The 26,999-nt window shown below is 32.2% G+C and overlaps 1 protein-coding gene across 1 annotated transcript in view; it reads left to right on the plus strand.

Annotated features, from left to right (window-relative positions):
* The window catches only part of LOC135126740 (monocarboxylate transporter 12-like), a 301,612-nt gene that overhangs the window by 27,640 nt on the left and 246,973 nt on the right, over positions 1-26,999 (plus strand). The gene's annotated exons all lie outside the window — the stretch shown is intronic.

The following is a 26,999-nucleotide window of genomic DNA, read 5'->3' on the forward strand; positions in this document are numbered from 1 at the left end:
AAGGTAGGAGAGCGCAAATAAAAACACGAAGTTACCAGGAAGCCTTATTTATTTAAATACTTAAATGCCAATATTGGATTCGATGAATTAACAATACTATCAAAAATTATAATTATTGGAATGTATGAGTTCATTATTATTTTTCAAATTTCGCTTTAGATCTGCAAACAATTATTTCCTTAACTTATTAATTATTATTAATGAGTAATGACAGTAGTTTTGATAAATTTAACAATATTTTATTAAAAACGTTGAGGTTTATTCTTAATTTGTAAGTATTATTATGTAGATATTAAGTATTATGTGTTTACTCGTGTTATTGGTTTCATAGAGTGTACGTTTATAATTCTTCTTACGAATTTGCAGTAAGCAGGAATTTACTGCACATTTTACAGCGTAGCAGGTAGTATTTTGTACCCTAGTGTGACAACATATTAGATATATATGTATACTATAATTGAAATATAAGTGTTATGGTATATTATTGATACTAATGTTGCACTTAGAAATATTGCCGATGTTTAAATCATTAAATTACCACATAATAAAAAAAAAACTTGTCAAGTGTACCTACTTTGAAATTTATAAACAAAATTTTTAGGAGTATCAATATTTTTAACTGATGTTATTTAAATCTGTCAATTTAAATTATGTTTGTTACAGAACGAGTTATCATTGACATTGATTTACATAAGCTCAAATATAAATATGACACTTTTCATACGACAATGATAGAAATCACCAATGTTGGTAATACATTAAAAAAAAAATCCAGAGTACACTTGACAAGTTTTTTTTTCGATCGCATCGCAGACATAATTGTAATCGAAACAACTCGGCTTTTGGTAGAAGGTTCTTATATGTTTTGGGCGCAATAATATTTCCTCTATTATTTTTAAATGCCCAATTTATCAATTTACTCATCACTCATCACAAGGTCTAAATTATTAACAATACTAACATTTCGGAAGGTTCTGTGGATGATGTATGTTATTTAATGAGAAACAAATTCAGTTAAAACTGTTTCTTCACTGTGCTACCTCAAGCCATTATAATCAAGTCTGTGGACAAACAGGAAAAATAAATTTTACTATTTATATTAACTGTATCAAATGAATGTTTAATTTTATAATTATTATATGACGTACAGTATAGCGTAAAGAAAGAAGCCTTAATTTGAGCGTTCGACTGCGACTATCGTCGACTGCACTGTCAACTATCGGAAATCGGTTTTGCTGGAATTTTATTAGAAATTTTTTCGTCGTCAGAGGTGCGAAACAGTCTCGCCGTTGCAGACAGGATAAAAAGAACAACATGGTATGAGCAATTTGTATGTAAAGGAACTTGACGGAATGGGGGAGATAGCAGATATACAAGAATATATTACCAAGATATGTACAAATGGAATTACTAGGGGTTTATTAGGGTAATCGGCTCATATAATGGCCAGTAAATGAAAATTAAAAAGACTTCGTTGCCGAATCGACGGTTTTAATGGCAGACCATTATTTACCATAATTATGCTCAGCGTTATCCGTAGTAGAAATGTGGACGCATTGGTCTTTAATCTGATTTAATACCTGCGCTCAGTGGTACGTAATTATAACTTAACAATCTAGATACATGCGTAAAATTCAGGCTAGAGAAAATGAATTTTTTGCAAAGCAGCTACAATTTCATTGAAAATTTACACTTCTAAGACGACGAAATAATTAGATTTACCAATTCAGATAACACTGTAATTAATTCGGACTCTTTAGGTAAACGTTAGTTCTAATTGCTACACAAAAAATGTAGTCAAAAACTTACTTTATGCCAAATCTAATAACATAAAAGTAAGTGCAGCTACCATCTAACGTGCTTCATTAACAAGTAATTAAAAAAATACAGCAAAACTAATTCTACGTGCCATTGATAGTCAAATTCGGTTATGATTTGCCGGTTTAATGCAACATGAAAAAAGCTCAATCTTGTAATCGTTCACTGACTGCATCTAATACTCAATTTTAATGGACAAAACAATAATGAACAATGGACTTGTTTTAGCTACTAACCGAACGTCCACCGACTAGGAATCCAGAAGTTGAATTATAATAATTACATATATTATATAATTTTTAAAAGAAGTGAACTTATTTTTAGGACTCTGATAGATCTTGCGAAGTACTCATTCTCCATCTATGTGCTACAGGTTAGATGATTTATTTATTGTAATAGCTATTACTTTTATATTGCAATTTTGGTACTCCTATTTATTCAGACTCTCTGAACCAGATAATACTAGATGTAAATTCTGCGTCATACTCCACATATATGTGTTAATAAAGTTACAACATAATGAGAGGGATAATATATCAAAATATGCTTGCATCCGCTTAGCTAGAGATTCCTACCAAAGTTTAATATTCTGAGATAATAAAGGATTGCTGAAGTTCAGTCAATTTTATCAGGTTTCGAAATTAAGCGTAATTAACGAGAAACTTACTAACCAAATATTTAAAGGCAACAGCTTTAGAGATAAACAATAATAGTCTTAATTATAATGGGACTAAAACCCTGTCATGGATCACGCAGTTTAATAGAATTTGGGTTAGTACATGAATAATAACTGCCCTATACTTTTGTATAATATTACAATAAACTCTATTTGGCCAATGGTTAATTTCAAGTTTTCTCATTTTTTTTTTATAGTTACTAGAATACGAAAAATAAGTTCTCCGTTTCGGTCTAACTTCGAAACTGATTGACAGAATATTGTGAAATTTTAGGTTTTAGCTTTAAACGCTAACCAAAATTTGTGTATTGCTCTCCCTCAAAATTTTGTTAAGTAGATCTAGTTTGATACTTACATTATAACATATTCCTTGATTTACGGTTTAATAGCATAATCCATATTGATTTTATATTGATTTTGACACAATTTATGTAAGCATGACTGTACAGTTGTCATAAAAAATGAAATTTATAAACCAAAATTTTATTATAATAATATGGTACTTAAAAAAAAACAACTAAAACTTTGTTATGTTAAATTGTACACTTTATTTCAAAAATTACAGATTTTTCTCAAAATATTTCTGGGAATTAGAAAGCATTAGTAAAATGTATTGTTACGTTGATCGGTAATTTAAAATCGGCATGGGTAAAACTCAACAATTTACTTCATAGTAATACAAAACTATACAATTAATTACGAGTATACAACGATTATGTACATGAATAATTCCGACTCGACTGGAATGGATTTGACTAGACTCTACTTCTTTCATTAACTGCACTCGACTGGCCGTTCCCGGCGGTAGTCCTTATTTAAACAGCCACATTTCTAGATATTTCGTGATCGAGGTTGTTCTGGAGTGCCCATCGCGACCACCACTTCCAGGCTTTTCATTAGTCGAGTGCCGCCGTCGGTGATGATGTCACCACCGCTCATCACCATATACCCGGTGCCCCAGCGTATCATTCTGTTCCACTCAAATATCTCAATTATTTTAAAACATAAAAATTTAAACTTAGACATGTTCAATATAGGAAATAAAAACTGTAGTACTACAAAAGAGAGCATTTTTTCTCTTGTCAATGATATATGATTTCATGTAGAAGTTTTAAAACGCTTGTGAATTAAAAAAAAATACGATGGCGTTCCTCAATCAACGTTTTCTGTTATTTTCGTGTTTCGACTTGTCACTTCTAGATTAAAATAAATAAAATATTGTAGTGTTAAGAAATGCAAAACGAAAGATTCAGCAATGCTGAAAAGTTAGATATGATACTTATTTACGGAGACTTTCACGAAAAACGGTAACAGATCAAGAACATATCGTAGGTGCCTTGAGGAGGGTTCATATGGATTCTCACATTTCTATCAGGCAAATACGCAAAGAAACGATGATTTGAAAATCCTCTATGTATACAAAGAATTTTAAAAACGGCCAAATATCATGATTACAATTCTTTAAATGAAGCTTTAGTACTACCTGATTTTGAAAAAGGATTGGCTTTTTTGCTTGGTTAACGGAGGCACGTGAACATAAGATTCATAAGTAATATTTTATGGTGAAATGAAACTCATTTTAATAATAATGGAATTGTGAATCGACATAATTGCTGGGCTTCAGAAAATCCTCACTAGCTAAGAGAAGTTAATTTTCAACACATTATCAACGTTTGGTGTGGAATAACCAATAGTCAAATTATCGGGCGTAAATTTTACGAAGGAAATCTAAATTACCAAATTTATTTGGAATTTCTTCTAAACGAACTTCCTGTGTTATTAGTAAATGTTACACTCGTCGTGAGAGAAAAAATGTATTTCGAGCAAGATTTTGAATGATATATTTCTTCATAGATGGATTGGAAAAAATGGAACAATTTGGTGGCCTGCCAGATCTCCAGAGCTAACACTTCCCGATTTTTTTTTTGTGGGGCTATTTAAAAGATAGGGTGTATCAACAACCTCTAAGAGACATAGAAGAGCTTAAGCAAAGAATTAGGGTAGAATATGATTGAATTAACCCAGAAATTTTACAAGTAGTAAAAAATAGGAGTCTACTTCATCGAGCAGAATGTTGTTTAGAGGCAGAAGGTCGTCAGTCTGAATATTTAATTTAAAGTTATTGTTTTGTATCGTTTTATTTTGCTATAAACTTTGATTTTATTAAAATACTTAGTTGCATATGATCGTTTTAAGTTTCTTTTTTTTTTTATTTTAAAACATTCAAATAAATAACATCGTATCATGTGATATATCGTTATCCAGCACATGCAGAAAGTTGACGACATTATATGTATTACTTTATAAAATAAAAAAAAATGATTGAAAGAGATGCGCTAAGATACAATATCGTTTGTGTCAGTAAAGTTTTTGTTGTTTCCCGGGCGTAAGCGAAGGAAATATTGTCCATTGGACGACTGGTTACTTTGGTGTTTTATCGACGTTTCATGACTATTAGAGTACGAAAAAAGTGCTCTTCTGTTTCCGTCCGTTTGTCTGTCTGTCGACTACGTTGATTTTAATTAGACCGAAACTACCGGACCGCTTTTTGTGGATATCGTGCAGACAGTAAAATTCTAACCCAAATTTGTATAATCCTCCCCACCAACAATGGGATGACGTCATATCCAAAATTTACAATAATAAATGTTAGTTAAATTTTATAAAATAAGATACTCTCGCACTTGTGTCTTGTGAATAATCCGTGTTGAATTTTCAGTCTAGACATTCAAATTTTGGACAAAAAAAGTGTATAACAACAATTTGCAGTTATTTAACATCGAAACTTCAAAATCTAGTAGTCCTGAAATTTTGCAAACATTTTAAGGTTGTTGTAGGCACGATAAATGACGTCTTCCAAAATTTTGCCAAGTAAATTCTTTTAAAATATGCAAAATATTAATTGGTGATTTATCCTTGCATTCATATTTTTTAAAATGACAGGGTGACTCAAAAAATTTAAAGAATAAGACAATTTATTTTACTCAAATCAAAAAACGGCTTACGCCATTTTCCCGAAAATTTTAGTATGCATACTGTAATCATTAGCAGTACACTGCACCTATCAAAATTGATATACATGTCCTTGCTAAAATGTGGCATCATTACTAACTTTTTTTGTGGAAAAATTGACTTAAAATATAGCCACAGCGTTTTTTTACTTCTTCTTTTGACACTACACATATATACAACTGTGTAATGAAATTAATAAAACACCAAAAAAGGATCATGGTATATAAAATTTTAAAAAATTATTGTTTTTTTATTGGTGTTCTCTTATTTGTATCGCTCAGTAAAACCTTATTTTAACTTGTAGCGGTTATTATTATTATTATTAGTTATTATGTTTCACAGGTCGAAACCCAATTACGGAACATAGGTACTTACAATATTCCTTCAGTGTGAAATTTTAAAAATCTTGTTCATCAATAAATCTTATTTCTTTGATACTAGAACTGAATGGATTGATAATTCTTTGTGCAGAGTTACCTAATCTCAAGATGTTGTATACAGGTGAAAAACGTAGAAAATCCGTTCTAGGTGTTGCACTCTTGTTGGAAGAAAACGGCTATGAACATGGAAAGTAATTTACTAATTTGCATTAATAAGTATGGGCAGTTAATTTTGAAATTCAAAAGTTTGTGAAGGAATATAATACCAGCAACTTTGTATCGATCAGATATACTCAGAATGGAAAATCTGCCAAGTAACTTAGAATTCTCAAAGCCAATTGGTGGATGCATGCCATCTTCTCTAAAACTAATATATTTCAAAAAACGTCTTTAAACAATATTTCCATATTCAACAATGCTCCTGATACACGTCCTAAATTGGTGTAACAATGTTGAGATATTATTGAAATCTTTGGTATTTCTTAAAAAAATAAAATTAGTAAAAGCTGGATATGCTGCACTGAATTTCAGGGGTAAGAGAATTTCGGCCTAAATAATCTCAGACCATTTTCTTACTGTTTACAGACATGTTTAAAACCTACACACCCAAAAACTAAAAACCCAAAGAGTTTTCTCTTATTTAAAAATAGGTAACTCAAAAAAATATTGATTATACTCTTCATAAATGGGCTTTGTATAAACAGAAAGAAATATTCTTATGTCCAGTAAAAGAACTTAATGGCATCTTAAAGAAAATATATTATTGTGAAAAAATTCAAAATTCGTCTTGCTTTTAAAAAAACAAAATTAGCTTAACCATACCAGACAATAAACTACCGTTTTTGATAAATTTTTCAACATAAATAATATCAAAATTTTAATTTAGTTTTAAGATATTCAATTCTGAAACTGATCCTTAAAAAATGTTGGTTTTATTCACATCATTTACCTTGTAGGATTCGCTAATACAAGCTGCCCCCAACGTAACTGTTCGCTTTAATTACTACTATCAATCCTTACAATCAAGCTTGAGTTATTTACAATGATTCACAAGCTATTGCACTAAAATGAAACTCATTTCAATACTATACCAGCAATTTACACCTCTAAGAGACAAAGTACTCATTTTCCTCGACTTACAAATTTGATTAATGTGGAATTAAGCTCATGTCTTAATTACGTGATTAAACTCACACAACTCTGCTTAAAATTTGCAAAATTAACTTAGTAAAGCCCTTTGAAACTTGTACAGTGCACAACATGCCAGAGAAAATAACTACTTTAGCGCATTTTCACCCTTATTTGCACGACTGGTGTTGTAACGGTCTAGACGCTGGTGTGAAATTTAGAGAGTGTCAACATTCTCGAAGATCATTTATACATTTTTTTTATTTTTGATTAGGTCCGCTCAGCTTTGGCAGGATCATTATTTCGGAAGCAAAATTTGCTTTTGATGTACGGTATAACCCCGATTCCCTTAAGGAAAAAAACCTTATTTAATCTGATTTGACGATGTGCCTTGACATGCTTGCTCTATAGAATAATAAAAAGAGGGAAATACCAAAACATACAGACGATTTCATGACAGCTAACACATCACAATAAAGGAAGTCATTTTTATTGTCATCGTTTTAAAAACAAATTTAATCTCGCGATAGCTAAAATTAAGAACTTTGCCGAAGATCAAAAGAGAAATGGTCGTTTTAATCCCGTTCCTGGCGTCGCAAATAAACAGCCGGTGTGACATAACGAGCGTACGAACTGAATTATAATGGTTATTTTTTAGTTCTCACATGGCGAATTTTGCGACACGTCTACGCACTTACGAGAAAATCAAACTTCACAAACAATTTTAGCTCTGATTTATATTAAACTTTACCGAGTTTTGAGTAAGATGGGAAGAATTTTGTTTCATAGAAATAAGCCAAGACTTGAGTAAATACCAGCACCTTATGCAAATTCTCGAAATAATAAAGAGAATAGAAGCGGAATGGAATAGTCCCTGTTTAGCATTTCTGCTATAGCCGTTTTTTGCTTGTTCCTGCTAAAAGCCATCGTTATATAATATGCAGAGTTAAAAATTATTTCCTTAAATTTTTTTCAATCTATGTTCTTTTTAAGCAGTTATGAATTATGTTGGTATTTAAAGGTTTTTTTTATCGTTTCGAATAAATAAACGGAATTCGCTTATAATTTTTGAATTGTGGCATTTTCCGAAGAGAAATTATTTATTAGAAAGTCCAACTGTAGATAATGCGTCTGTTTGTATGTAAATACTTATTATTCTGCGCAACGTCCACAACAAAACGTGAATTGTAAAAATCATACAGTGTTACACGCGAGTATTTTGCTGTTTTCTAGATAACGATGCAAGCCGTATGTTATCCTTTTTAACAAAGCGAATTTGCCTTAAAAGCACAGAGATCCAATTAAATTTTTAAATTTCGTAATAGATCTACAAATTAAAACTGAAATATCTTTTAACCAATAGCTCATGTGACGTTTAAAAAGCTGGTTAAAAACGCATTACTCCCAGAAATGTACTAATCTTATTTCTCTCAAAATTTTTCAAATTTACAATTTTTTAATGTGTTCTACATACGCAGTCACAGTCACTATTTTTTCCAACATGCAAGGTAGAATAACAGAATTAAGTAAATTAACAGTGTTTATGATCTTATTTCTGTTCTTAATGTTTTCGCGGTGGTACTAATGATGTCATGTACGCCACAAATTACCTCCACTCTAGATATCACTCTGCCAAGGTTGATGACACACAATACAACATCCTGTTTAGTTCCGAGTTCTCTCGATGAATACAATGGCAGGACAATCATGGATCTTGTCCACCGGAAAATTCTACGTAAAGAGTTAACAACAAATGCTTCAACGGCACGACTAAATCTTACCTCATTGCGAATTAAAATGGTAGAAATAATTTCTTGCACATTTAACTCTATCGAGTCTGAAAAATACTGTTTCTAGCTAAAATTTGATGGTTTCGTTGCTCTTTCCGAGCCCGTAGGGTTTCTGATTGGCTTAAAACTACAAGAAAACACTTCAAAAGTGACGTTTCTGAAGAATTTGAATAATTTTATTGTATCTACGAACGCCAGAATGCATAAAATTGACCCAAACGTCTCCTTTTCCTAATCTGAGACGATTCTGCATGCTCTACGTGTGTTTCGTCGCTCAGAATCATCAAAAAATGTTGAAATATAGTAGTAGTACAGATTTAATAAAAATCGACAAAAATACTGTTTCTACCTAAAATTTGATGGTTTCGTTTTTCAACAAAAAAAAAAAAAATGTGATGGCGTCTGCAACATAGATAATATAATATAATATCAAGAAAAAACAGGTTTACATCCTATGTTAGTGGTAAAATTTTATTATACTGTGTTTACAAAAATTTGACCATTTAAGGAAGAAACTTAAAGCGATATCCTACACCACAAGTATAAGAGCATATTATTGTATAACATTTAAATCAATTAAATTTAGAATCTTTTGAGAAGACGTCATCAAATTGTTGGTGGGATCGATTAGCCAAATTTTGATTAGAGTTTTACCGTCTACATGATATTCCTAATATACATACAAAATTTGACAACAATCGATTCATTATAGTTTCTAGATTATCTGTCTAACAAAAATCGACACAGACAGGCAAACAGACAGACGGACTTTTTTCGTACTCTAGACGTGGACTAAATTACTATACTTATGCTCGGGATGTAAAAATAGTAATTTTTTAAACCTTCCAGTTGCACAAAATAACTATATTGTAAAATTTGAACAGGGTAACCCGAAAATTTTAGTAAAATAAAGGACTTCTATTTGGCTTCAGAAAAGACAACATTGTTAGAACCGTTCTGCTGAACGTATTTTACTTCTCGGGCATAAGCTAAAGAAGTATTTTAGTAGTTCTTTTGACGATTGGATAATTTCTGTCAGATCGTGTTTCTGTCTATCTGACCCTTGTACTACGTTTGTGTGTTTTCTGTTTGTCTGTTGGCGACAGATTATTACTGTGAATCTCTAAATTTTGCGACGTAAACTCAGAGGTAAATCTTATTTAAAATGTGCAAAATAATAAGCTTCTGTACCTGTGATTTATTAATTCACTCCTATTTTTAGCCGCGTGCATGTAAGTTTCTGTGAACAAATTGAAACTTGTATAACAAAATTTTACAATTTAACTTAGAAACTACAAAACCGACTATCCGTTTTTACTTTGTCGTCATCTCAAAATTTCGTTGAGTAACTTTCACTTGAAATTTATGATGCACCATTATGCATGTATTATCTGCAGTTTAATAATGTTGCGCATCGAGATTATCAGAAAACCAGTGGTCCGATCGACTCTGTTCGCTTACGCTCGGGATGTAGAAATATTTATTTTAATCAAATGTTACAAGTTGTCTTCGAATTTACGAAATGATTATTTTTTTTTTATTTTGGCAAGATGATAACATTAATGGTTGCAGAATGGTTATTAAAGTTTAGTTCTCATTCCCTCCATAAATTTAATGACGTCACTGCAAAAATTTATGATATAAATCACCATGCAACTCTGTTAGCGCCTCAGAATATATTATCCATTAAATCAAATAATTTTGAATAATTTCGTAAAAATTCTGGAGATACTGCTTCATTTGTTACAAAATCTATTTTTATGATTTATCTGACACTTGCTGGATTGTGCTTCCAAGGCGAAGGAAGTTCTATCTAAGTAACTTTAGAACCAGTTTTTTCATTGCATCTTAAACTTAAAATTCACAATTCCACATTTTTAACACTCTTATATTCGCTTCACTTGTGACACATAATGTAAACAAATCTAGGAGCTCGATTTTAAACTACTTCTCATTATGGTATCGATTTGAAACTTTGCAAGAATTCAGATGACAACACTCGATTTTCTAAATTTTGTCATATGTCACAAAATTTGAGTTTAATATTTGTATTCTCTCTTCTGTTATATACATTTTTCAAATTTCCAAATTATATTTTGACCAACTGTAGTTTATGACTCCGTGTTGAATTTTTATCCGAAACGTCCAGATTTTTATAAAAAAAAGTATAAAACAACATTTTGCAATTTAATTTTGAATCTGCAAAACCGCATACTTTAAAATCTTGCAGATGGTTTACAGTTATTATAAGCATAATAAATTTTTATTCAAAATATATTTACTTATCCCCTCCAAAAATCTCCTATCTAAAAATGTACAAAATATGATGAGTCTGTACTTGTGATTTAACGTTCCATTCATATTTTTTGGATTTGCTTATACAGGTTGACTCAAAAAAATCAATGAATGCGTGAATTTATATTTTTACTTAATCAGGAACTACAAAATTGAATGCTTTGAAATCTTGGCGATGTTTTAAAGTTATCATAAGCATGGTAAATTTTTGATCAAGATGTATTTGCCCATCCCCCCTAAAAAATTGATGACGTCAGCTCAAAATTTGGCTGAATAAATACTGTCTAAAATGATGAGACATGATGAGTCTATACTTGTGATTTATCATTCCATTCATATTTTTGGGATTTGCTTATACATGGTGATTCAAAAAAATTAATAAATGTTTAAATTTATTTTATTGATTTAATCAAGAACTGCAAAACCGAATGCTTTGAAATCTTGGACATGTTTTAAAATTATCATAAGCATGGTAAATGTTTTATCAAAATGCATTTGCTCATCTCCTCTAAAAAATGGATGACGTCACCTCAAAATTTTGCTGAATAAATCTTACCGAAAATGTGCAAAATATAATGAGTCTAAAGTATATTCACGGAGACGAGTCACCGCCTCAAAACAAACAAATTTGCGTGATCATCACGTCTCGATTAAGAGGAAGTTCAGGCAGTGTGCAAAATATGATCAGTCTATACTTGTAAATTATCATTGCATTCATATTTTTTATATTTTCTTATACAGGATGACTCAAAAAAAACTTATGAATCAGTCAATTTATTTTATTGAATAAATCATGAATTGCAAACCTGAATACTGTGAAATCTGGTAACTTCTTAGTTAAAACGTATCTGTGTATCAACCCCAAAAAATTGATGACGTCATCTAAAAATTGTGCCGAATAAATCCTATCTAAAATATGCAAAATATGAGCAGTCTATCCTTGTAATTTAACATTGCATTCATATTTTTTTAGATTTGCTTATACACGGTGACTGAAAAAAATTAATGAATCAGTCAATGTATTTTGTTCTTGTGCTGTCTTGCTATGATCTAGGTATACTTTTTGGACAAAAAACCGAGCATGCTTATTTAATTAATTGGTCCTCTCTTCTGTGTAGAAGAAACAAAATAAATCATATGCATGCATTTAATGCCACCGTTACGTATTTCAATGCCGGCACTGATACGATATGACATGCTACTGGTCGAATTCTTTCGAAGCATAAACATAAACAAAACAGTTAAAGTTAAACAAGTACTAGGAATTAAGAATACATTGTCTCCCACTGATTATCTGCTTTATAGTTATTTTCCTAACAAGTGTGGGAAGTCAGCGATTCCGAAACGAGTGCAGGCGTTACTGAAACGAGCGTAGCGAGTTTCGGTACCTGCACGAGTTTCGGAATCGCACTTCCCGCGCGCGTTAGGAACAATGCTTTTCCTAACAGCGTCTGTTAAATCTTTCAGCAATTAAGTTTTTCGTTAAATTTTAAATCGCAGCACATTCGAAAATCATATCGTTGAGTAGTCAAGGTATTGCGAATGCAATTGTTTAAACACAAACAAGTTTTTCGCAAAATATTTGTCAATAATACCTAATCGTGTTGTGTTCTGTGTGTCCAATTGAAGATGGAAAACAAAGATTCCTCTAGCGATTCTATTCCTTCGGATATAGTTGCTGAAGCAGAGAATGCAATTCAAGACCTAATACCGACAAAATGTAAGGACCGATATGAGAAGGCTTATAAGGAATTTTGGGCATGGTGCAATGAAAAGCAAGTAAAGAAAGTTTCAGAAGTAGCTGTATTGGCGTAACAGTTGTACTATCACCGATAAAACGAAGCTGAAGTTGGATCTGAACAAAAGGAGGCAGCAAATGTTAGCAAGGTGTTTGAGATGAAAACCACTGAACGGACAGATCGAAATGAAAGCAATGAGAAAAATAACTATATAAATTGTTCTTTTACATTTAATATAAATAGTTGTAATCATTAATCAATAAATCTTTGAAATGTACTTACATTTTACTTCCCGCACTAGTGCGGAAAAGTATCACTTTCCGCACGGGTTAGCGTGCGGAAACTAATCACTTTCCGCACGCCGTTAGGAAAAATATATTTCATATTGTCCGCATTTATACAGACCGTGCCCCCTTAGAATCGCACCTTCGAGGCACAGGGATTGCGGGGGTGTAATTTACCCTTCTGGTGCGAGGAAAGTTCTGTCGAAATAACCTTAGAGCAATATTTTTTATCATGTAGGTTTGATGTAATGTTGGTTGCATACTTCCAATACATTGATGTGTTTTTTTTTTCTTTAGATTGAACCGGATTGAACATAGACTTTATGGTGTATGTTTAGAATTAAAAAATGTCCCTTCTGTGTATCACTGAAAATAATGAGCATATGTGTTCTTTATTTACTATTATTTCAGAAAGTCTTAAATTTAATTTTCCCAATTCTTTTTTAAGTCATGTATGACACGATGAATGCTAATTACGTATTTACGTATTTCTAGATTTTTTAATTAGTATTTCAATTTTTGAAACAGATTAATAAATCTCTCTTTCCTGGATTATTTTCAATAAATAATTTATATGAAACCGAGATAAATATATCTTTTAATATAACTACCCGTGTTTATATAATTCATGCTTCAGCCTGTTTGCAATGTAAACCCTAGCAGGTAAATATACAAGCGCATTTCGCATAAATAATCTGGAATTCAATCACCTTGTCTATAAAACACGATAAATTTTCACATCACGGTAAATTTCTCGTGAAATTCAGTCCTGTAAAGATTGAGGTCATTCTTAATTGAAAATAAGCAAATCGACCGGACAACCTTACCCGAAAACATGGGTTTCCACAAAGCGATTTGTTAAAATAAAATTTTACAGTAACCGGCAGTAAATTCTTTCGACGTCTTACCTAAATATGCATATGGGATGTTTGCGATGTTGTTTTTCGGCCATTTGTTAAAAGTTCGCGTGAAAGTTTCAGATTTGTTCTATTTTGTTCGCGCCGCTCAGTGACCGAGTAAGCCATGGTAGTAAAACTTCCCCGGAAGATCCTAGATCTCAGGAGAAGAGCACTAAGCCCCAATTGCTCTGTCATTGCTTTAACTGCACTCGACGACAAAGATTCTGCTTCCAATTTAATATCTGTGTCACCGTCGATTAATCAGCAGTTTCAGTACAGAAAACCGTAATTTTGTTGAGGCTGGACAAGTAAATACATGCAGATAAGAGATGCTGCAAATATTAGTAGAACTTTAAATGGAATTAAGTTCTATTAATTAAGTGCATTACTCGAACATAAGTTCGAGTAATGCACTACAAGACAGATAAGAAACCATTGTGAATCTCTTAAACAAAGACATGACATAAGATAAACACGGATAACTTTCTTATTCATTTTAAGCTAGCTTTCTAAAAAATTTTTACTTAAGTGTGAATTCTAATAAATGTAAATCTTTTTTTTTAACTTATTGAAAATATCTTGCTCATAAGTCATAATATCTAAAATGGACGTTGTATAAACAAGCTTTTTTTCTCATTCCCTGTTTTATATGACAGATGACGAGAGAGGTAACGTTGTGGAAAGAACAAAGCTATTTAAATTTATGACTAAAAGTACTTAAAAGCATAGAAATAAAAATAAAATTCTCCATGTTTATATGTGAAAAATATTAAGTATAATACATTAGGTATATGCTGTGACTGAAGCTCTGTGTAGTTTTCACATTAAATCTCAAGCGCAAAAATTTGTAAATGCATCATACATCATGCGCAGTCAGACTATAACATTCTTAATGATTACTACTGAAAGCAATGTTTTAATTAAATCAAATATAATATTAGGAGCGGCTACCTCGGCAATAACGTAGAATTTGCCACATATGCAGGCTGCAAATTCAATAAAGATGATACCTCTGTGCAGGAACTAGAATTCCAGCTTAATGGCACGTTTTGCATTCTGTGAAATTCAATTTAGACCATACTCGTTGCATCTCTCGGCACTAAATGTTATTCCAGATAAAATCGTGGCTAAAAATGATGTCGCTTCCAGCACACGATGGTTGCCCAATTAAGGTCATAATATTTCAGCAGGAACGTTTTTCTCGGGGTAATTATTGTGTCGGATGAAAACATTCCGAACTGTGTTATTCCGAACAGAACTCGTTATCATCCAAAGCAACTCTTTTCGACAGTTTTGGATGTTCAAAAATCAATAAAAAAGTTTTTGTGATATATTAAAGGTGAACGAAAGGGAAATAAAATATAGCCGACTTGTTAACATTTATTCGGAAAAAGAATAATAACTTACAAGTGCAGGTCATATATTTAGCGATCAATGGAAATTTATGTCTATACTCCAGTTCACGTTTAGTTGGTAACTTAAGAAATTCACAGTCACTGTACCTTATATCATAGAGTTCGCACTGGTCGGCTCCCTTCGTTAGTATGTCGCAGCTTTGGAGAAATTATACAGAGTGTTGATAAAGTTCAGCACAAAATTTAATTGACGTTTCTGAAAAATCCTCAAATAGATCAATTTTATTATTTCCGCAGCGTAAGCTAAGGAAGTATTCTAATAGGAAGTACGAAGCACGAAGTCTGTCTGTCTGCCGCCTGCCGACCTCATCTACCTCAAGACAATAAATTAAATATTTTATTGGAATCCTTAAACTCAAAAACCAACTATACATTCGCTAGCAAATTGTTTCAAAAAGAAACATATGCGCACAAAATACCTACAGTTTTGCGAAGAGTTGAGGTTACGTTGTGATGGAACACTCAATTTTCTAAATAAAATTCTTTTTTCCGACGAAGCTACCTTTATTTTAAACGAGACAGTAAATAATAATAATAATTTTATTTGTCGGAGATTTCATTACAAAATTTCGACATGTCACAATAAATTAACAACAATGCATTTAAACATATTACACAAGACAATGTAATAAATCATACATATATTTTAAAATCGATACTATAAAATGCGTCGAACTATTTTTTTACGAACATTTTTAACTGTGTTTTTAAATACCCGAATATCAGTAGCTCTTTTTTGAGTATCACTCTACGTACTACACCATCGTGCTACAGCGTGATATATGTATGTACTTCGGAGAACATTAAATGTGCAGAAATGTTTTTCTTCACGCAAATTATTTTTTCAAACACTATCATGGAGAATAAAGTCATAATTTTGTATTTTGTAAAAAGATATCTACAACTGTCAATGTAATTTGCCGAGGCTAGTGCCCTAATGGCTGCCTTTTGTAGGATAAAAGCTTCTTATAGATGTGTAAAGGCTGCGTCACCCCAGATAACGACCCCGTAGTTTAGATTTAGAATACTGTGAAAGAGTGCATATTATGTTATATGGGCAGCTTTTTCATTTATTGTTATTTTAATTTTGGGTATAGCATAAACAACGCAAGCTAGTTTATTGCAGATACATTCAATGTGTTAATGTGTACATTCCACATACTGTTTTCTTTGTTTAGAACTAGTTTATTAGCTCCAAACCAATTTCCCGACAATTTTATTGTATTTTGAGATATTTGATCGTTATTTTGCTCCTTGTCTACATTGACACAGAACGAAGTATCATCTGCGTACATCACAGGAAGATTTGTTTCTGGTATATTAATTGCTAAGTCGTTTATGTAGACAAGAAACAAGATAGGACCAAGTATTCATCCCTGTGGGACTCGTCGTGATATTTTGCCTTCTTTGCTAATCGTTTTCCAAAGCTGAATCGAAGAACATCGACTGGGATAGAACCGATCTTATCGTTTGAATAAAATTCGTATATGTGTTTCCCCCTGGAGTTATTTTTTGCACTATTTTATCTACATATTCCAGAAAGAAGTTATTGAAATTATCTGGGTTACAATTTTCTGGAAACCGTTTGTCATAGTTTCTATCCTTTGTCTCATCTGAAATAATGATCCATATAGATTTTGTTTTATTATCGGACTGAGCTATCTGATGTTCATAGAATTATTGTTGTGTTTTGATCAGAAGCTGGTTGTGGCGTTTTTTATGACATTCATAAATTTGTTTGTTTGTTATTGTTTATAGGCGCTATCAATAAACATTAATATGTCTTTCGACTGCTTAACCTCTGCATTTATCCAAACGTTATTTTTAATATTACTTTTTTTAAAGTTAAAATTTCTAATTTTAAAGGTCAAATTATAATAGTGTAAAAAGATTTCTCGTAAATGATTGAATTTATCTTCACATTTTGAGTTGATTTACATCTTGTTCCAACTGGCCTCATTTAAAAGGCAAAGAAATTTATTAAATTTTTGTCACTATAAATGCGTCTACGTGTTGCACTCTTGTCATTTTTATTGAGATCCTTATCTGTTTGTATAGTTAAGGTTTGAATTTTATGATCAAACCTATTTACCCATATCAAAAATATCAGTCACAATATACATATAGAGATAAAATTCACAAAAACGTTGTCAATACATGAGCCTCCACCATTTATGTTTGCCCGTGTAATACTATGAATTGTTTGTCTAAGGCCAAAAGTTGGTAGAAATTGCTTCAGATTTTTTGAGTTATTATTATTTATTAGGAACTCTAAACGGTAGAACCTGCCTGTAAAGCGCCTTCAAGAATTACTAAAAATTCTTGAGTGTTTTGTTTATGTGTGGAGTGATACAATGTTATCACAATTAAATTAAATTAGTGGTTATATAGTGGGGGTTCTAGACCAGGTCAAATGAGGTCAAACTGGTCCAGCTCCCCCATTACTTTTCATCGGGCGGTCATTGACCTTTGGTTTGTTGTTGACCTAGTCGCTGCACGTGGCTGACCTAGGTCGGGATGCCAGGTCAAACTGGTCCAGCTCCCTCTTTATTCAAGGTAGAAATGAAAGATGACATTTCAATTTTACAAAGTGTTAAATAATTGAATTCAAAAAACTAATTAATTCCTACAGACTAATACATAGACTTTTATACAAGTATAAAATGGAAGTGGGGATGTGAGATTGGGTCCGAGATCCCTCCCCGACCTAAAAGAAAAGAGGGGATAGATCTCGAGATTGAACGACGGCAATAAACGACCAAGGTCAGCCACGTGCAGCGACTAGGTCAATGATCGCCCGATGAAAAGTAATGGGGGAGCTGGACCAGTTTGATCTCATTTGACCTGGTCTATAACCCCCACTATATAACTATTTAAATTTTGGTATATAACAGGAGAGTAGTTCACTAACACGTTCCTCAGACGGGACAAACAGACGGACAGACGGAAACGGGAGACCTATTTCTTCGTACTGTAGGGGTCATGAAAGGTCGAGAAAACGTAAAAGCAGAGAGTCGACCGACGGACTCGATTACAATACTTTCTTCGCTTACGCTCCAGAAGTAAAAATGATAATACATCCAACCAAAAAATTTTATTTCAATAAGGTGAAATCCGAGTTTTGACCTGAAGTGAGAGAGTTACTTGACAATCTTGAAGAAAGATGGATATAGCGCCGTGGACTGTTTGAATGGCCGGTTAGTTCACCAGAGTTAACGCTCTTTGATTTTTGTAGGAGTATTTAAAATCTAAGGGCTATATCAACAGAATGTGGACGATCACAAGAACCAAATTCGAACAGAAATGGGCAATATCATCCCATATACCACTGAGTGGACATATTTACACACGTACTAGTATGTGCCAAATGGTTGGTGGATGGTAGTTTGAACATTTACGGTAGTTTTGTTGTTGCTTTAGTGTAGAATTTCGGTTTAAATTGTACTAATAAATAGAATTTTTGTTTTTCAAGCTAATAAGATTTTTCCCGGTGGTACCCACTTTTTTTTACGACCATTTATCTAATAAAACGATCTATCAAAATGCGAATGAATCTTATTTCGACGGAACTTCCTTTGCCCCTGAAGTACAATAAAACAAATCCAGCTTTTTTGAAAAATTATAAAATTTGATTATGCGAATTTTGTTTATTTTTTTTATGAGAACCCTTATAAGTTAAAATAAGATATGTATGAGACGTTAATGTAAATGTAAAAAAGCGTGCTGCGCATATATTTCAAATGAGTTATCCCTTAACAAAATTTTTTGCAAAGAAACTTATATCACTTTGGATAAGTGCAGTTTAATACGAATGATTACAGTATTGTATTTCCAAATTTTTGGGAAAATGGAATGAGTCATTCCAGACTTAATCAATAAAATAAATTGACTCATTCATTAATTTTTGTGAGTCACCCTGTATAATAAACTCAAACTTTTAAACATCATATTTAGCACATTTTGAACAGGATGTATTCGAAAATTTTTTGAGGAGGATAAACAGAAGATATATTTTGATTAAAAATTTACCATGCTTACGGTAAGCCTAAAACGTCTGCAGTATTTCAAAACATTGAGTTATGCAGTTCCTGTTTTATTCAATAAAATAAATTGGCTTTTTAATTAATTTTTTAAGTCACCTTGTATAAGCAATTCTAAAAACTATGAGTGCGGTGATAAACCATAAGTATATAATCATAATATTTTGCATATTTCAGAGAGGATTTATTCGGCAAAATTTTGAAATGTTTTGAATTGATGAAATTATTTTATTATTATTAAATATAAGTGGGTCCAACATTATTATCGTCTTACGGTTTCGACAGCTTACGCCCGGGAAGTCAATAGCAAAGGAATTCGTTGGTTTTTAATCAATACTGAAACTGAAAAATGTCTAATATTGATGCTGATCAGTGATCACCTAGTCGTAAAATTTGATGCCCAAGTATTCTCTTGTTCAAAAATCACGGAAGACAAATAATGTAGGAGAGGAGATAAAATTTAATTCATTGCATTCCATTCAAATTAAAATTAAGAGTTGACGATGAAATAGTTTTCGAGATAAGTGCCACTGTGTTAAGGAAATGTTTTCAATGGCCAGTTATGTTTCTTATCCTTGTAAATTTATTTCTGTGGCGTATTGTTATGACCAGCATCTGATATTAGTATCTATACATTCTATACAAATCCTCGCTGTTCGATTTCTTATTAATTATTATGACTTACATTATACCTAAGGAATAAAATTAAAGCCAAAGTTGTACAGCTTTTTGAATAGCACAAACTAAAACTATTTTCATCTACACGGTATTCTGCTTTCGAGGAGGCACAACTTAAATTTTGTGAAATTCCTATTTCTATATACAATATATACAATAATACAAAGTTTTGCAAAAAATAGCAGTAGAATTTTACAAAAAAAAATAAAAAATTTGTATGTTCGAATCTAAATTTTTTAAAATAAAATATTAACTTATTTCTATGAGTAAAAGAGGGTAAAGATAATGTATGTATGTGTACTTATTTCTTATACATATAGTAATTTTAAAGTAATTTCGACGAAAGATTTGAGATGAAACCCTGTTCGTTGTTTTGCTACCACTATAAAACCTATTTTAAAATTTTCACCAAATGAGTATATATGGAAAGTATTTTCAAACCGACTTGGCGACAAAGTTGTAGATATTAGGAAATTATTTTAGGGAAAAACATATATCCGGGAAGGAATGCTGTCTTTGGGGTGAGAGTTTTAAACGCAAACGGTATTTCAAACAATACCCAAATACCGACCGTATCATTTAAATTAATGTACATGATAAGAAATATTGCCTCACTTTTAAATTCTTCAGCACAAAAGAACGTTTGTTGATGAATATCTCTGTTTTTCGGCAATAATTACAAAATAATCTATAAATCAAGGCCTTCTCTGACGTTTCATCTTATCATTCCTTTCTATGCATAATTTCACAAGCAATTTCTTGGTTAACCTCAGAAGTTTGGATCATGAAATGTAAATTTTTTTTAACAATAATATTAAACGTGTTGATGCAAAAGTTGGATGAAAGGTGAATATGTACCTACTGCATAAAAAGGAAACAATATTGAAATAAATTCTAAAATATGACGTAATAAATAATAAAATTATTTTTGTTTACAATAAAAATTTGTTTAAAAATCTTTTTGTGCCGAAACAGAAGTAATATCAACAGACTTTATGGTATATGTTTAACAAAGATTTATTTAATTATTTATTAAAATGAATAAGTATTTCATATCAGTTTCAGAAAAGTCTCTTGTGTAAGTTTTGCTAAATTTGTAAAGTTTAGTATGCTTACTAAATTTATATTTTCAGTCAAACACTTGCGCCTAGGTTAAAAATAGATCAAAGGTGTGTGTGTATGAACGGTGCACATTCCAAGTTCGATCAGCTAACAATTAAATTAACTTCATTTAGCGGTGACAGACATCAGACTAATAAACCGGTCGATAGCTGATAGATGAGAGTTCAGTATGGTGCGCCAAGTAATAAGCATAAAACAGAGGTTTGCCAGAGCGACTGCATCTATCAAAGTTTGGTGAATAAAAACCAAGTTTTGGAGCAAATCGGTACAAGATCTGAAAAATTCTGTGACAATTCGTGCAGGATTAATGTACTGACGTTCTACTATTTGGTGTGTTGTCAACGAACTGGTAGTCTAGTATCCTGAAATGTAAATTGAAGAACATAGTAATATAAAGTACACACTTATGGGCTTTGTGCCGTGCGAATTGAGCGTAAACAGTACAATTAGGGACCATCAACGAAGAACAAAAAGGATGTATTAAAGAATCCTTTAAGAGCAATTAATCATAGATTCCATCATTTGTGAACAAGCTGGGAAAGAAAACAGAAATATATATATACTGCTTTTATTGATTCCACATTCGTGGCTATGCAAAATTCTGGAATTATACAAAGTTGATCCTAAAATATATGCTCTTCTCAAAAATTTTATGGAATTTTAGAAAATCACCCTTCAAATAAACTTAAATAATCAAACACTTCAATCAAATCCAATAATGATCAAAAGAGGAATCTTTCAAGACGATTCCCTCAGTCCGCTATGGTTCTGTTTGGCAATAAATCTTCTTTCCGACGTCTCAAACAGCTGCAATTATGGTTTCTATATAAGAATTAAAAACAAAACAGAAAGTAGGTTAAGTAAGTTGCTATATATGGATGATATAAAAATATATGCAAGTACGAAAAATTAAAATTGACAAATCTAATAAATCGAACAGTTTTTGAGTGACACTAGAATGTGCTGAGAAATGAGTGTCGAGTAAGACTCAAGGAATCAGAAAAGGTATTGAACAACAAATACCATATATAACCCAGAATAGCGGAATAATCGAATCCCAAGAATGAAACCAAACATACAAATATCTGGGCTTTCATCAGTCTTCCCGTGTTGATTATACCAAAACTAAAACAAAAACTCAAACAACAATACCTGGCAAGATTAAAATTAATTTTGAAAAGACAGTTAAACGGAAAGAATTTAATGAAAGCAGTAAATACATTCTCTGTTCCATTGCTTACATATTCTTGTGGAATAATTAAATGGTCAAAACTAATTTGGAAAATTTAAACATACCAACGAGAAAATCATTCACACAATATAGAAGAGATTATCCGAAGTCATCAATTGAGAGATTTTCATTACCAAGACAGAACGAAAGAAGGGGATTCCAGAACTTGGAAAGTTTATACAAGACACATGTTTCGGAATTGAAGAAATATTTTCTGAGACGCCCAAAAAGAAACGAAATGTTTTGCGCCATAGCAAGGGCAGACTTGAACCACACACCTTTAAATCTACCAATACCCCACAATCTAGACAATATAATAAGTGGGTTGAAACAAAAAACAACTGCATGGAAAATTCTTCAAAGAGCTAGATGAAACTCACATCAAAAAGAAAATGTGATTGATTTGACTCAAAAAATGAGTTTATTTGCCGGAACAGAAGGTTGTTTGCTATTCAAGATCCATATATAAGGAACGATTGTTGTCGACTTTGTAAAGAAAAACCCGAAACAATTCAGCATATAAGTTCATCCTGTAGCATCCTACCACAGTCTAACTACAAACTTAGACACGACTACGCATTCAAAATCATTTATTTTACTTGGAAATAACTGTGACACTCTTGATTTTTTTGATGTTTCTTTCAATTGATTCAAAAGAGAATGTCGTTAAATTGTATTGTGTAATTAATTTTGTAATATTGTACTTGGTAATTGCTATTTTTGTACTGCCCTTTTTCTTTGGCGTAATAAATACACTATACTGTACTATACTATTTACAAAGACTTAGCAACAAATCTAAACTTAGTCCAAAATACTACGCCCTTCTACACTTGCATTCCGTGTCCATTCCTTGAAAACACCGAAAACAAGCTATATTGGGATCGCACAATAAGTACTTACAGAGAGAAACATTGCAGCTAACAGACCAGATATCAGACTTATAAAGAAATACACCATTGAAGCCATTCTCATCGACATTGCTGTGAGATTAGAGAATAATAGCAGACAAATTTGTATGCTGTAATTCTAGGATCTCAAATTTTTTTATTAACCTAATCAATGCATACCATTACTTGGTCTTTTAGTACCCAGGTGGGTCTATTAATAACTTTAATACAACAAAAGGATTTCATAAGCGTTCAAGATGCTAACAAAAGTTCGAATCAACTGTATCAGATTAATTATTCACTCCATCTTTACAATATTTGATTATCCTATTTTATATGCTAATAGTAGAGGGTTTCTATAAATGGTTATATGGTCGAAGTAGGTCATGGAAACGTGCCGCCTCTCAGTTTTGGACTTTACTAAATGTCCAAGGACTCACGACAAATACCACACGCACCTGTATAACTGATTGTCTAAATGCTTCACATCTATTAAAAATAAAACTAATTTATTAAACAAATTTATTGCACTGTTAAACATCACAATAAATATTGAAAATGTTCACCATTTTGTTCAAGGCATATGTTCACTTTCTTTTTAATTTCAAAATGTTCTCTAACATACTTTCGTCAATACTTTCGACCCATTGTTCAATTTCGTGTTGCAACAGGAACTCTTAACTGCTGAGGAAATCTTGTCAAAAATGTTTGCGGATTCTGGTCAAGTCGTCTCAAATCATCAAGTTCCTCAGATACTGAAGATGTTCCAGGAGATTCAAATTTGTCGACACTGCCAGTTCGAACGAATCTATTGATTACATCTCTAATGTGAGCCTCTAATGATGTTTCTTGAATTATCAAATCACGGTGTTTGGCCAGATGTTCTTGCTGACAATCGGTTACAGAATACACACACTCTCCTTTCCATTGCGTTAATAAGACATAACAATGAACTTGTCTTGTTCAACAGAATAAACTATTTTCACGGTCTTCGCTTCCAGCACAGAAACAAAAATTCTCGTACGCACGCACCAAAAGTTTTGAAAACGACTATTTTGTTGTTTTGAGCTTGGATCAATGAGAATGACTGTAATTCACACTTGAAAAATGTTAAAACAATAAAAATGATGACTAAATGACAGGTTACAAATGACATTAATGACAAGTGAGAACTGTCATAATGAGGCATAATTTCAGTGAAGCGGGATTTTTGAAATCCAAGGCCAACTACGCCCTTAGAATCATTTATAAAAACCCTGTATATGTTCAGATTCATAATTTAACATAATAATGAAAAACAATGTTTGTAAATGTGTCAGGTAAACAACAAGAACAGCTCGCTCGAGGACTAAAAATCGATCGATTACAATGGCATTAAAATAATCTATAATTTATATACGGTGGCGTTTTTGAAGAGACAGTGTAGTTATGGTCTAATTATTTTCAAAAGTGTGGTAACAACTTTAAGTCATACATCAACCTAAACAACCCATCATCACCCAGTACCACTCAACCGGATTCTTGTTTGCCATCTAAACGAAGAACCTTTCGGACAGAGCGTGGCAGCATCGTTTTAAAGACGTCGTTCCTGTTTTATTAGTTTTTCGTAAGCATCAACCCTATAAAAATTCTATGAGCGAGGCAAGATTAAATGAATAAATTCAATGTAACGTATGTGGCAAGCTTTGAAACAGTGCACTTTCTCAATATCAGTTGCAGCAGGAAAGCACGGAGCAGACGTGATGTACGGCAATTCCAGCAACAAGGATGTTGAGTCCCCAAATATTACCAACGGACGATGAGACATGAAGCCATCCATAAGAGGAAGGACATTCGCTGAAATGTTAATTTAAAGCGGGGATCGTTGACCCGCAGGACGAGCATTCCTCACGCTGCAACGAATTTGTCACAGGACAACTGATTTATCGGCCGGTATATAAATCCTCGAAAACAATAAATAGTGGCTGTTTAGTTTTTGCATTATCAAACATCTTGCAGTGAAATATGAGATTTTCATGTTGGGAATGGACAGCTAGTGAGATATAAATCGGTGTTGGATTTGAATATTTAAATGCAACCCCGTTTGCGATCGGGGAAAATGTGCCAACGGCATTTTATCCCCACAAAGGGTTGTTATGGACACTCATACGCCTAGAATACTGAACTAAATAAATTGTTTGAAAAAATTCCAGACATCTTAAAATTTTTACGTTGTTTAACATTTTGCTACAAAAACAATAAAATTTTAATGAAAATATAATTATTCTTCTGATTGAACCCGTAAAAGTGGGAGGGATTCTTTTGCAACAGAATGTATTAGCTCGGGGCGTACTTCAATTTAAATAACCTTCATACTTAAGGATTCACCTCTGCTAACATTTACAGACATTGGGTTTCCACCACAAAGTGTGATCCGGTTTATGAATTCTGCAGGTAAACCTGGCTCACAAATCAAAATTAGCCACATTCGATACGGTGTTATCGACTTATCATGGAATGTTGTGCCAAATTTACTGCAGGCACGTACGTTTGATTTCCACAATTCGATCTTGTTTTAGTGATAAGAGATACACATTGAGTGAACCAGATTCGAATAGTTACCAGTTCGGTTGAGAGTTCCATTGCTTTTTACCGTTCAAACTCAAACTTCCGGTTCGATAAATTTCATAAAACGTCTTCCGTGGTAGATACTTTTAATACGTTCTTCCACATGTTTTTATTCGATTCACAAAAGTTTGTTTACAATTCGCACTCTAAGTTAGAGGTAGGAGGTGGAGTTTTTACGTTCAAATTATTTGCAGAAAATATTTTCTTTAATAGAATTAATTTGTATGTTATGTATTTATAATGGACAATGAAAATGAAAACTTATTAATAATATTGTGTATGGGGTCAATAACTTCTTCGTGGAGATAAAAATATTAATTTTGACAATCACATTATAAATGTAACAGAATTGGGTTTTATATACGTCACGACAACATATAACGTCATTATTAGGTATATGTAACACAAAGTAAACAGTTTTTTTATTAAATACAACGATCTTTGTACTCGTGTAGTAAATACAATACTGGACAATAATTTCTAGGATACGCCTAAATTTAAGAATAGGGTTGGAGTAAGATGTATAGATGAATAACACACCAACCGGAGACTACGCTTCAGTAAATATTATTAAAAAGCAGTAGTCATACTGAAGGACTGTTAATTGTTGTGGAGTGCATCGATACTTCTCAAATTTGGAAGTTTGGTAATGAAAATTTAGCAAGGCACGTCAAAGCTGAAATGAAAAATGTATGACATTACAGTACATCAAACTTTAAACAATGGTAGACTGGCGTTCATTAACCTCCCTCCAATGTTCGAAACTATTTTTTTAATCACGCGATACTTCTTCAAAACAATAGACACACATTACAAATTAAACAATTTCAAGTTTGCTTCTCATGATATTAATCATGATTATTGTTCCGATATCTTTCATTCAAATGATCAAGTAGTATAACAAACAAAGCAAATAGATAAAATTCTTATCCTAACAACTTTATCATATTAACATCGTATTCTACTACTGTTGGAAGATATCAGTGGCGTTTGCCCT

Source organism: Zophobas morio, unplaced genomic scaffold, assembly GCF_036711695.1.
Source record: "Zophobas morio isolate AGI-343-1 ecotype UQ-CSIRO unplaced genomic scaffold, CSIRO_AGI_Zmor_V1 ptg000011l, whole genome shotgun sequence".
NCBI lineage: Eukaryota > Metazoa > Arthropoda > Insecta > Coleoptera > Tenebrionidae > Zophobas > Zophobas morio.